We start from the raw sequence: 11334 nt of genomic DNA, 5'->3' as shown, positions 1-11334 counted from the left end.
GAAAGGAAAAAGATAACTTGTTTCTGCACAGTGAAAATTTAACCCCTGAAATTCATTGCCACAAGAGAGCACGGTCAATGTTTCCTCGGATTCAAAATAAAGTTTAGACTAGGCTTGTCCAACATACAGCCCGTGGGCCACCATGTGACCCACCAAGGCATTTTCTGTGGCCCATGGTGCTGCGACAAGAAACAAACGTAAACATGGTTTACTTTCGTTCCCACCCCTTGTCCCTCCCCCAGCCCCCCAGCAGCTTCCTAATGGCTGCTGAAGGGCTGGGGAAGGGACAAGGTTCCCACGTGCACTGTGTCAGCTTGACGTTGCCAACACGGTGAGTGTGGGAAGAGGAGTAGCTGTGTGCCACTCAGGACAGGATGAGCCCAGCCGGAGCAGCTGGGGCTCAGCTGCACTTTCCCCTACCTGCGCTGGTCAGTCCTGAGCAACACACGGCTCCGCCACCGCTTCTGCTGGCTGGTGCCGACCAGAGCAGGTCTGTCCCATCCGGAGCAGCACGCAGCTGAAGCTGGATTCCCACATGCTGCTGGGGATGGGAGGAGCTTGGCTGGGTCAGCACCGGCCAGCAGAAGTGGCAGCGGAGCCATGTGCCGCTTGGGACTGACCAGTGCAGGCAGGGGGAAAGTGCAACTGAGCCCCTGCCACTCTGGCCGGGCTCATCTCGTCCCGAGTGGCACGCAGCTCCGCCACCACTTCTGCTGGCTGGTGCAGACCCGGCCAGGCTCCTCCCATCCCCAGCAGCATGTGGGAACCCAGCTTCAGCCGCACGCTGCTCTAGATTGGATGGACCCAGCTGGGTCAGCACAGGCCAGGAAAAGCAGCTCCCTGCCTGCACCGGTCAGTCGATGGAGCTGGCTTCTCACCCACCAGTCAAACCTCTGGCCTGCTGCTCCCCCCCAGAGCCTCCAGATGGGGTCTGCCTGGCCTGGCAGGGCTGCCCAAGGTGTCTGGGGGTGGCATGGCCCAGCTGGCACCTGCTCCTGTGCGCCCGAGAAGCCTGATGTGTGGAGCCTCTCCCTTAGCCAGGCTTGGGTCTGCTGGAACTTCCCCTGGGAGCAGGGCCCTCCAGGTACCAGGATGGCTGGGAAGAGGCAGGGGGGCAGCAGGCCGGGACCTGGAGCCAGTGTTGGGCAGGGGGAACCAGGGAAGTGTGGGGGGGCAGTGAAACATGGAGGCACAATGACCCAGAGAAAAGCATTTTCCCCCTGCCTGCACCAGTCAGTTCCGAGTGGCACACAGCTCTGCCACTGCTTCTGCTGGCTGGTGCCAACCTGGCCAGCCTCCTCCCATCCCCAGCAGCACATGGGAAGCCAGCACAGGGGGCCTTGGCAGGCAGGGTCCTGGCATGACCTCTGCAGGGCGAGGCAGTGGGAGCCGGCATCTGCCGGACCCTGTGCTCTGGGCTCGCAGTGCTGATGCCACTGGGGCTGCGTGCACGGGCAGCCAGGCACCACGGTGAGTGGGGCCATGCAGGCAGGCGGGTGAGGGGCTGCGGTGCAACAGCCACCTTGCTCCAGCCCCCCTCAGGCAGCGCTGGCCCGTGGGGCTGCACTGCTCAGGGGATGGAGATGTGGAGCTATTTATTTCTCCCTTTCAGTCTCTGGGGCAGTAGCTGGCTGGATGCAGAATGGGTCCCTCTTGCCTCTGCCCACCGGCAGCTACCATGAACCTTGCACTAACAGGCAGGTGCAGTAGGGCTACACAGGCAGGGTCTCTCTGGCCCAAGACAGAGGGTGTTTGAATATGGCTCGCTGGCCCACTGGGTGATAAAAAGTTCATGATCTGGCCCCACATTCAAAAAGGTTGGACATCCCTGGTTTAGACTTTTCTAGGGATTAGGAAAGTGACAAAAATTACATTAGTTGGGATAAATATTTGTACTGAAGACGCTTAGAATTGCTCCTCCTCCATGTGGTAAGTAAACCGTTAAAGAGCAGAGGTTAGGGAGACATTTTCCTTGTGGGCAGATAATGCTATAGATTATCTACTAAAGGGCTTCTTCTTCTAAAGTGCCTGGCCACCATCAGAGACAAGACACTGAAATGGATGGATCAGAGGTGTGATCTGGCATGGCAATTCCTGTGTTAGTACACAAACTGTACAGCTCTGGAAAATCTAGTTCATGCTCTTGCTTTCAATTATAGATGATAATTGGTTAACCATTCATCATTCTAATCTGCTCTTGTAGACCCCTAACAAAAAAAACCCCTTGCTACACCAGCTGAGTACAATTAACATTATGCATTCCACATGCACTTGAATCATCTTTATTATAAAAAAAATCCTTAAAAAGCAAGAGAGACTCAGAACTATCGGGCAGGTCAGAACGGAGAGGCACTGAAATAATTTTCCTGGCAGCAAGCATGTTATATGCTAGTGTAATTATTCTCCCAATATGCAAAGCATTAACCTCACTCAAAATTAGATTTTAACAATGGATTTTCAGGATAGGAACAAAACACAGATGCAAGATAAAGTTTGGTTAATTATAGCTTTATGGAGAATGGTATTTTTTACAAGTACAGCTTTACAGACACTAATTTTGCCTAGAATGCATTGGCAACTACAAAGATTTCATTGAGCTTATTTCAATTTTATCTTACTGAAATCAATTAAGCATTATTTCAAGTAAAACAAAAATCCAGATAATGTCGTAAACCTAGAACAACATTGTCACCTTTTTGCTATGATATCTCCTCTCAATAACTGAAACCACATAATTTAAGACTAACCTATTGTCATCATATTTCATTAATATAAGCGTGTCCATGGCCACCATCACTATAATATCTAGATGCCTTAAAACTATTAATTAATGTTGCCTCTTTGCAGATGATTCTACATCAAAGTTAACATTGGTTTGTGTTTCTGAATTTTCCCTCATAATTATGATAGCTAGAGACTTACTTTTTATAAAGTTAAAGGTCCATTAGATGACTGACTACCTCAACCATTTTAAACTGAAGGGACCCCTCATTAGATTCAAGGCACACCTTGGAAAATGCCAGTTATTAGTTTTCACTCATTTTTCATATAGAAAAAAAACCCAATTATTGGGTTGCAAAGAACTCTGAAAGACCACAACAGGGCAGATTGTTTTTGAGACTTTGGTTCCCTATTGATATCTCTGAGGTTATCTGGTGAACCTTGTTTGGATGACTAACTGTACTAACATTGTGTAGGACCCTGTAGCACCCTTGAAAGGATCTCAAGGCATCCCTGGGTGCCAGGTTACTCTAGTTGAAAGTCACTCGATTATCTAATCTGACCTATCTAGTGTGCAGTACCAACTATAACTACATGAAATTTGCAGGCCTTTCATTTTGAATTGTGTACCTCATACTCTTTCCTTTCAAGATCCATAAGCAAAATTTGGACCTATGTCTTCAAATCAGATATAATTGGGAAGAAATATAAGCATACTGCTCAGTGCACAAGACAAAGTACATTATATTGCATTCTGCCACATGACGATGGAATCCTTAAGATGGCTATATTTGCACATGATCATGGAGTCCTTAAAATGGCTGCAAGTGATAAATGTAATTAAAATCTCAAAACCTCACCACTGATGCCTCTTTCAGCTTCAGAGAGCTTGCTAACTAACTCATTTACCCTCTGCATCAATAAAGATTATGCCCAAAATTCCAGTCTTTTAGGGCACCTATACATGTGATGGATCTCTGTTCCGATACATGCTAACTAGCATGCATCGGAGCAGACTCAATTTGATTTAAGTCTGCTCCAAGTCTGCTGGAGCATGATAATTAGCACACAATTAGCATGCTCCAGCAGCCTCTTTGTAATGTGTATTCAATGTCCCTACATTTCAAAATGGCAGCAGGGGCACTTTAAGTAAATCTCATCAGAAGAGCTTTAGTTAAAGCACACCTGCCACCATTTTAAAGCACAGAATGCTGAATGCACATGACACTGTGGGTGTTTTAATTAGAATGGCTCTCAGAGCCGTTGTAATTAAAGTGCCACCCACCTACTCTCACCCTAGAGCATGTCTAAAGATGCCCTTAGGTTTTGAATCACTTTCAGAAAGAGAGAAGATATTTATCCCCCTAAATGGATGTCAAATAGGTAGCTTTGTGCCTTTGTTTTTGTAGTTCCTAACAAGTTGTAGGTTTTAAGGACAGGAGGAACCATTATGATCATTCAATCTGACTTTTCATATAAAGTAGACTAAAGAATTTCTTCCAGTAATTCAAATTCTCTGTTTGAGCTCAAGGGCATATTATGTAAGATTTGATTAAATCAATTGAATGAATCAAAGGATGCTAGAAATGTAAGGGAAGAGGCAGTGAATGCTTTATAGAATAATTGCATGGAATATGTGCTTGGAAATGGACATTTAAGGGACTGCCCATGATTGTAATGGCTTGATATGGGTAAAAAGATGGTAATATTCTATTCTGAATGTGAATTTTCAAAGAATAGTTCTTACAACTAGCCATCCATTATGAGACTGCAAAATGTTACACAAGCAGAATGTGTTTGTTTGAAAATGCTTGCATTCTTATACCACATTTACTTATAATCTGAAAACCAAGATGCTGTATCACTTCGGATTTGTTGCAATTTGCTACAATAAGTGTTTTACTTACACAGAGTGTGGTCTTCAGTAGAGCATTTTTAAAAAGCATTTTAAAATATCCTTTCCATTTCTCTTTTTTGATGATGGGATAAATGTGATTAATTTGATCATATTTTGATCTCAGGATAGATATTGGTCAGTATTATTTTCATAAATTTCAATTGAGTTGAACCCGTGTGATATCAGAATCAGCCCTTGGGCCAATTAATGTTAACCAATAGCCCTAAGTGAATTTTTCATAGGAATTCTTACTCTTTATATTATTAGAGGGACTTTTGAGGTGTTATCCTTATTAGCATTTGTGAAAAAGGAGCTAACTCGTGGCCAGTAACCATACTGGCCCTCCCCTCTGTCTAGGGCAGTCTTCCCTGTCTCACCTGCTAGAACATGTTGTAAATAAACTTGATATGCAAAACGGGAGGCTGCCCATTTAATGCCCTGATGCCAGGGCATTACACACAGCTCTGACCTCCCCTATGCTGTGTCCCATGCCTCGCAGATGGCATCCATATTGCACAATGCCATATCTTGATCCATGGTCCAGGGTCTCACATGGGACTCTCACTTCCCGCTGGAACTTGCGGTCACTGTGCCACCACACTGTGCTCCAAGCTACCCACTATAACTCCCCTGATCCTTACTGGTTGCTCTTGGCCTTTGGCTCTGCTTGCCTCAGGTATCCTCAGACATGCACTGCATGCCCTCTCACTGAAGCCCAACTCTGCCTTTGTCCCACCTTCTCCTCTGCCCCCTAACTGGGGCTACTCCTCCGCCCTCTCACCAGGGCAACAATTTATTCCCGTCCCTGGGGCTCACTCACTAACCTACTTTAGTGCAGCCCTTCAGGTTGCCGCTTACAACCCTACTCTGCACCAACTACTGCATAGTGTCACAACCCAAAGGTGTGATTTTTGTTTGTGTGTGTACTTTGGCACCACTAAATTATTTCCCACCAATTTGTCGCTTTCTTTGCACGGTAGAGTTCTCTGCTGCGAGAGAGAACTCTGGTGCAACGGGGATTTCCCGCCAAATTACAGCTTCTTTGCAGGGTGCATTTCTTTTGCATTATAGTGATACACGCTGCAAAGGAGTTCCCGCCATTTGTATTAGGATTCGCGCCACATTATTGGCCAATTCCTAATGTAGGCACACGTGGCGGCTAGCGATTGGCTTGCTAGCCGTACAAAAGGCTTGGGTAGTTTCCGCCCAAGCCAGAGGAGGGAGGACGAGAGAGATTCTGTGTGAAGATCTCCAAGCGCTGCAGACCCTCGCGGACCCAACGCGCCTCCCCTAAGCAGGCAATAGAGGCAATAGAACCGAACCTACAGAGCTTTCGCTTCTAGCCTCTCCCCGTCGCCGAACGCAATCCTAGACGTATCCCTTTCCTGTAACTTCGGACCCACGGAGCCTAAGTAACTCCGGGGAAACTTTTTGAACCTAACCGAACCGGACCCGCGGAGCCTGAACAACTCCGTGGGAGCAATCGATTTGTCGTGTTCCTCTAGCGAGGATCTAAGCGGGAGCTGTGCCTGGAAACCTGTCCAGCCTACACCAATACCATCTTTGGGTGTAAGTAAACAATCTTTTCAATCAACCATTACGCCTCCGTAACTAATTCTAACTCGTGTGCACTAAACCGCCCCGCGGTTCTCTCCAGCCCCGCGTGCCCGGGCTGCTGGCCACAGCCCGTGTGCAACGAAGACGGGCCCGGCTCGCCGCCAGCTCGCACATGGCGACAGGAATGAGATCAGAATCGCCACCGCACATGGCGAAAAAGGTGGGATCGGGGCCCGGCCCGCACACATAGCACTTCAGGCCTCCCTTACAGCCCTACTCTATGCAGCCTGTTCTCCTGCTGCACCCCTTCACTGGAGCCAACACCTCTGCCCCAATGCTGGGGCCTCGGGGGTCTTACACCGCCAAGAGCTCACGTGCCTCTTCCTAGGTGTGCCTGGCCCCACTACCTGTTTCCTCCCACAGGCTCAGGTGCCTGGAGATGTGCCTGGTCCCACTGCTTGCTCTATGACCCACTAAGATGTAAGGGCTGGGGTTATAAGCTGCCCCTACCTGCCTTTCACTGGGGAGGCAACTGGCCTGGCATTTCTGAGGAACTACCCCAACACAGGTAGTCCCACCAAGTCTTCCTTCCCCATCTGTGTGTAGTTTTCAGTCATACCCAGGACCAGGAGCCTCCTGCCATCCCCATAGCTCCTGCTCTTACCTCCAAGGAGGTTCTGAGCAGCCGCTCATCCAGATGGTGTTCTTCTGACTGCCAGCAGCAGACTGCTGCCTCAGCCCTGGGGGCCTGAATCTAAAATGGAGGCTGCTCAGTGCCCCCCACCTCCAATCCTAGGGCCCTCCTGTGGTCTTGTGACCATTTCATTATTCTGGCACATACCTGCCGGCTGCCCTGATGCCTGCTCTGGCCCTTGTTAAATGAAGCAGTGTTAAATGAAACTTACATTTTAACATGTTATATTGAAAAATTATCCTTAGTTATATGCTGATGAATGAAATGACAAGAGCTAATATTCATTATCACATAGTAGCATCTTATAGATTTATAATCTTTCCAGTGATACATATCTAAAACATACCTAAGTGTTAATTATTTCTGTTTCTGTGAGTTAATCATTCTAACTTCTAGAAGGTCTTTAAATGTGAACTGGGTCTGGGAATATTTTAACTTGATAATCATAAATAAAATGCATTCTAATAAAAAGTTAAAGAAACTTGCATTTTTAGGTCCAAAATCATTAAAACAACTCATGAATTTACATTGGTTTCCCAACTTTGTCTTGGTAAAAAGTCTGTAATATTCAAGGAATGCTGAGAACACTGAATTAATGCATAGTGAAGATATGTCGATCAGGTAAAAAAAAATCTGATATGCAGTTAACCTAGCTGATTTTGCAGAATTACAGGTTAGTGAATGATGCAAATTTCTCTCAAAGATTAAGTGCTAAAAAGTGCAGACTCAGAGAGGATTCAACCAAGCTGATGATTGAGTAAATTTGGATTCACTTAATTGGTCCTGAAATCATGAAGCTAGTCCCTGAGGAAGAGCCACTGGGGCATGATCCTTTATAATAGTATAGACCACATCCTAGAAGAGTATCCTAAACAGCAAGATCTGAGCTAAGTTGGATAGGAGCACCCTCCACTCCTTTTATGGAAGCTGTGCCACTGAAGAAAGGGATGTAAGAGTAGCAAAAGGAAAGAGCACAGGGCTGGAGCCAAGCAATAAGGCATGCACATAGGAGCTGGACCATCAGGGATATTAAGTACCACTCTGCTTAACTTCTAGATACTGTTAAGGTTAAGACAGAAGCTGAACACCTAACTGCTCAGCCCAGGGCAGTGCTGAGCATAATCAGCAACACAACAGGCACCTAGAGAAATGTTAGGTCAACTGGGAAGATACCTAGTGAACCTGAGCATCTCCAGGGTTAGGCAGCCTCCTCTAAGCAATAGTTTTTTGGGGCTGATTTTTTTTGTTTGGGGCAGGGGGGGGGGGGAGGACGGGGGACGTGGTGGGGGCTGGGGACAAACTTCCAGTTTTGACTTGAGTCTTGTTTTTTGTACTAAATATCTTTGTGGATCAAGTAGTTAGGTCCTAAATGTATCTTTGTTCTTCTCCAAGCTAGGTCAATGCACTGTACTGGCTAGAATGCTGGCAGGGGACATAGACTGAAAAGGAAGTGACTCATCTTCAAAACAAAGCTAGCACAAATTAATTCTGTCTAATATCAATCTCATAATCCAATTTGATTTCCTGTTGTATTAATTTAGTTACTGAATAATTAGAAATTATTTATTGATTCAGCCTTAATTGTGACCTTAATCTGATCACTGCATTTTTTCATATTTAATTAGCTTAGCACAATTGTAATATAGACGTTTAATATTATGCTCTCATCAATGTATATTTGCTTAGTCATCCTTTTTAAAATAAAATTAAGATACAATAGGTTTATCTGTCAAATTGCAACATGGGTCATGAACTCTGAGGGTACAGGTAGCAGCAGGTAAGAAATTTGTAAGCCACTTGGCTCTGTTTCCAAATGAATCCCCAAGTTCCTCACAAAGCATTCCTTATAGCTGCAAATTAGAAGAAACCTAAACAATTTATTATAAATTACTTGTAATACCTCCATCATTCTACTTGCAGTCATCTGATAGATTGTATCACCATATAATACCTGTAAGTAATTTGACAAGTTATAATTCCAACCCGTAATTCAAACTTTTTATTTTTGATCACCAGGGAGTGAGACTGATTAATCTAATAACATTTTTCTGCAAGTTCTTCAAGCAACTGACAGGGGATGACCCATACTCCTGTGCTATAAAGGCTGCCAACCATACTTCATATGCTAAGGAGCTTCCAGTAATAAAGGAGAACTCCTTTATATTCTGGCTGCTAGGAGGCTAGAAAATATTTCTCTAGACCTTCTGGGAAATAGAACAGCCATGGGCACTTTGTCTCTTTATTTCAGAAACTGGTAATCCAGAAGAACTGTAGTCTAAACGGTAACATTAATATCCCGACAGCAAGGTATGACTGATACTCCTTGGTAAATTTCCAAGCAAATCCCCATAATACGGCCTGCTGCAATGTATGGTAGCAAGTGTATTGCAAGTAGAACCAGATGCCGAGTTTTTTGTCCTTCACCTGTTCTTCTGGGATTCTAGGACGTGCTCTCTGGCCCCAACCTCTTGTCTGACACCTGACACCCTACAGTCCAACCACCATGAACCTGAAACAACTGCCTCAGGCTACCTTAGCCTCCTAGAACCTCTGGATGCTGTTACGTATTACCTTTCAGTCACATTAAGGGGAATGTCCACACATTAGAGCAAGAGAACATGAGCTAAGTGCCCTCTGAATGTCTCAGAGAAAGTCCCCTTCCAGTGCGGACTATCGCTAACTCATTTTGGGCAGCTCATGTTGCTGTTACATTACACAGCTCCACATTTCCAAGACGAGCTTGGAGTGGTCCTCCAACATTCTAGGAGACACTGCTCCCAGCCATGTCCAGGTAGACACTAGGAGTACCTATACACGTGCAGGGAGGCTGCTCCAATGCACTTATTACAGCACATTGGAGTAGCCTCATTTAATCAAATCTGCAGGAGCATGGCAATTACTACACTCCAGCAGACTCTAGCAGACTTCAATGGCTTTAGTTAAAGCACCTCCTGTCATTTGTCAGCACTAGGACACTGATACATGAGACACTCTGGGCACTCTAATTAAAGCACTCCCACTCCTGGAGCATGTGTATAAATGCCCTAGAGTGAGAGCAGGAAAATCCAGCAGCTGGGAGAGACCCAAAGGTAAGAATTCACATCCCCCCTTCCCCTCTGTTCTCATTCTGGACTCATCTCCAACCCTGGAGCTCCCCGGACCTCTCCATACCTTGGGGCTCACTCTCTACCCCCTCGTCCCTTGGGGCTCAACCACCTGGGCCCACTCCTCTACCCTTCCCCCATGTCTCCCAGCTCCCCACTTACCTGTGATGCAAGCATGTCCCAAGGGAGCAGACAGGGGAGGCGAACCTGCCCACCTGCTGCCACTCTCCAGGATAGATTCAGCCCAGAGAGTGATGGCAGTGGTAGCAGTGGGCAGGTGAGTTCCCCTTCCTTGCCTGCTCCCCTGGGACAACACTGGCAGTCACTGGTGAGCAGGGAGCTGCTTTGAAGCCACAGGGATAAGGGAGTGGTGAGCAGGGATCTGAAGTGAGTAGAGACCTGATCCAGGCTGGCAGGGGGGGTAGGGGATGGGGACACAGTCTGGGCCAACAGGCCCATTCCTGGAACTTATACTACCCTAAAGAGTAGGCCAGCTGGGCAGGTATGGAGCAGACGTGGCAAGTCCTAGTCATGTCCCTGCTCACCAGTCTTCCAGAGGTAGGTCAGACAAGTGCTTCTTAGAGAGGGTATTAACCCTTAACAGGCAATGCTCACAGCATGTGTTAACTTTAACACAGCTTAACATTGCTTTGAGTTAGCATATGCTAACTGTAACATGTAACTACATATATATAAATCACACTGTTCTGCTAAGCCTGTACATGCTCTGACCTTCCATTTTAGTACCTTCAAGGAAACATAAAAGGGAATGAAGGAACAGTCTTAGCAAAAGAATTTCTTAACCACAGTTAAGACTCTTAAAAGTAGGGCCAGAATGTTTCAGATCACTACAAAAGAACAAAAAGTCCTGAGATGTACTCTCCCCTAGTCTGAGCTCAACCCTTCATAAATCTGAGCTATGTCAACATAGTCTCTCTTGCTTTATCTCTCTTGAGATGCAATGATGGTTGACCTCCAGCTCTTCTTTTAGAAATTATCTCTGTCTCCTTGCTATATATGCATCTGGTAAACTGCAACCTTCCTTCCCCAGTTATGTCCATCTCTCCTCCTGCCAGCATAGGTTTATGTACAGAAAAGCCATTTTTTCGTGAGAGTGTTCTAGCTTTTCAAAGATAATCAAATCTTATGATTCCAGACTGGCATCTTGATAGTTTCACAATCATGTGCCAAGTTCCTTTGTAAAGGCTGATGTCAGGAATACCAGCTCATCTGACATGACTTGGACAGGTTTAAACATGCCAAATACTCAGTGGAGTTTGTAATTGCCACAATAGCATTCTATAGGATACTAAAGTATTGGGCAATCCCAATTAAAAAATAAACACATAGGAAACAGGAAT

The sequence above is a fragment of the Alligator mississippiensis genome, chromosome 1 (genome assembly GCF_030867095.1).
Source record: "Alligator mississippiensis isolate rAllMis1 chromosome 1, rAllMis1, whole genome shotgun sequence".
NCBI lineage: Eukaryota > Metazoa > Chordata > Crocodylia > Alligatoridae > Alligator > Alligator mississippiensis.
The sequence above is the reverse complement of the archived record's forward strand: the minus strand, read 5'-3'. Positions refer to the sequence as shown.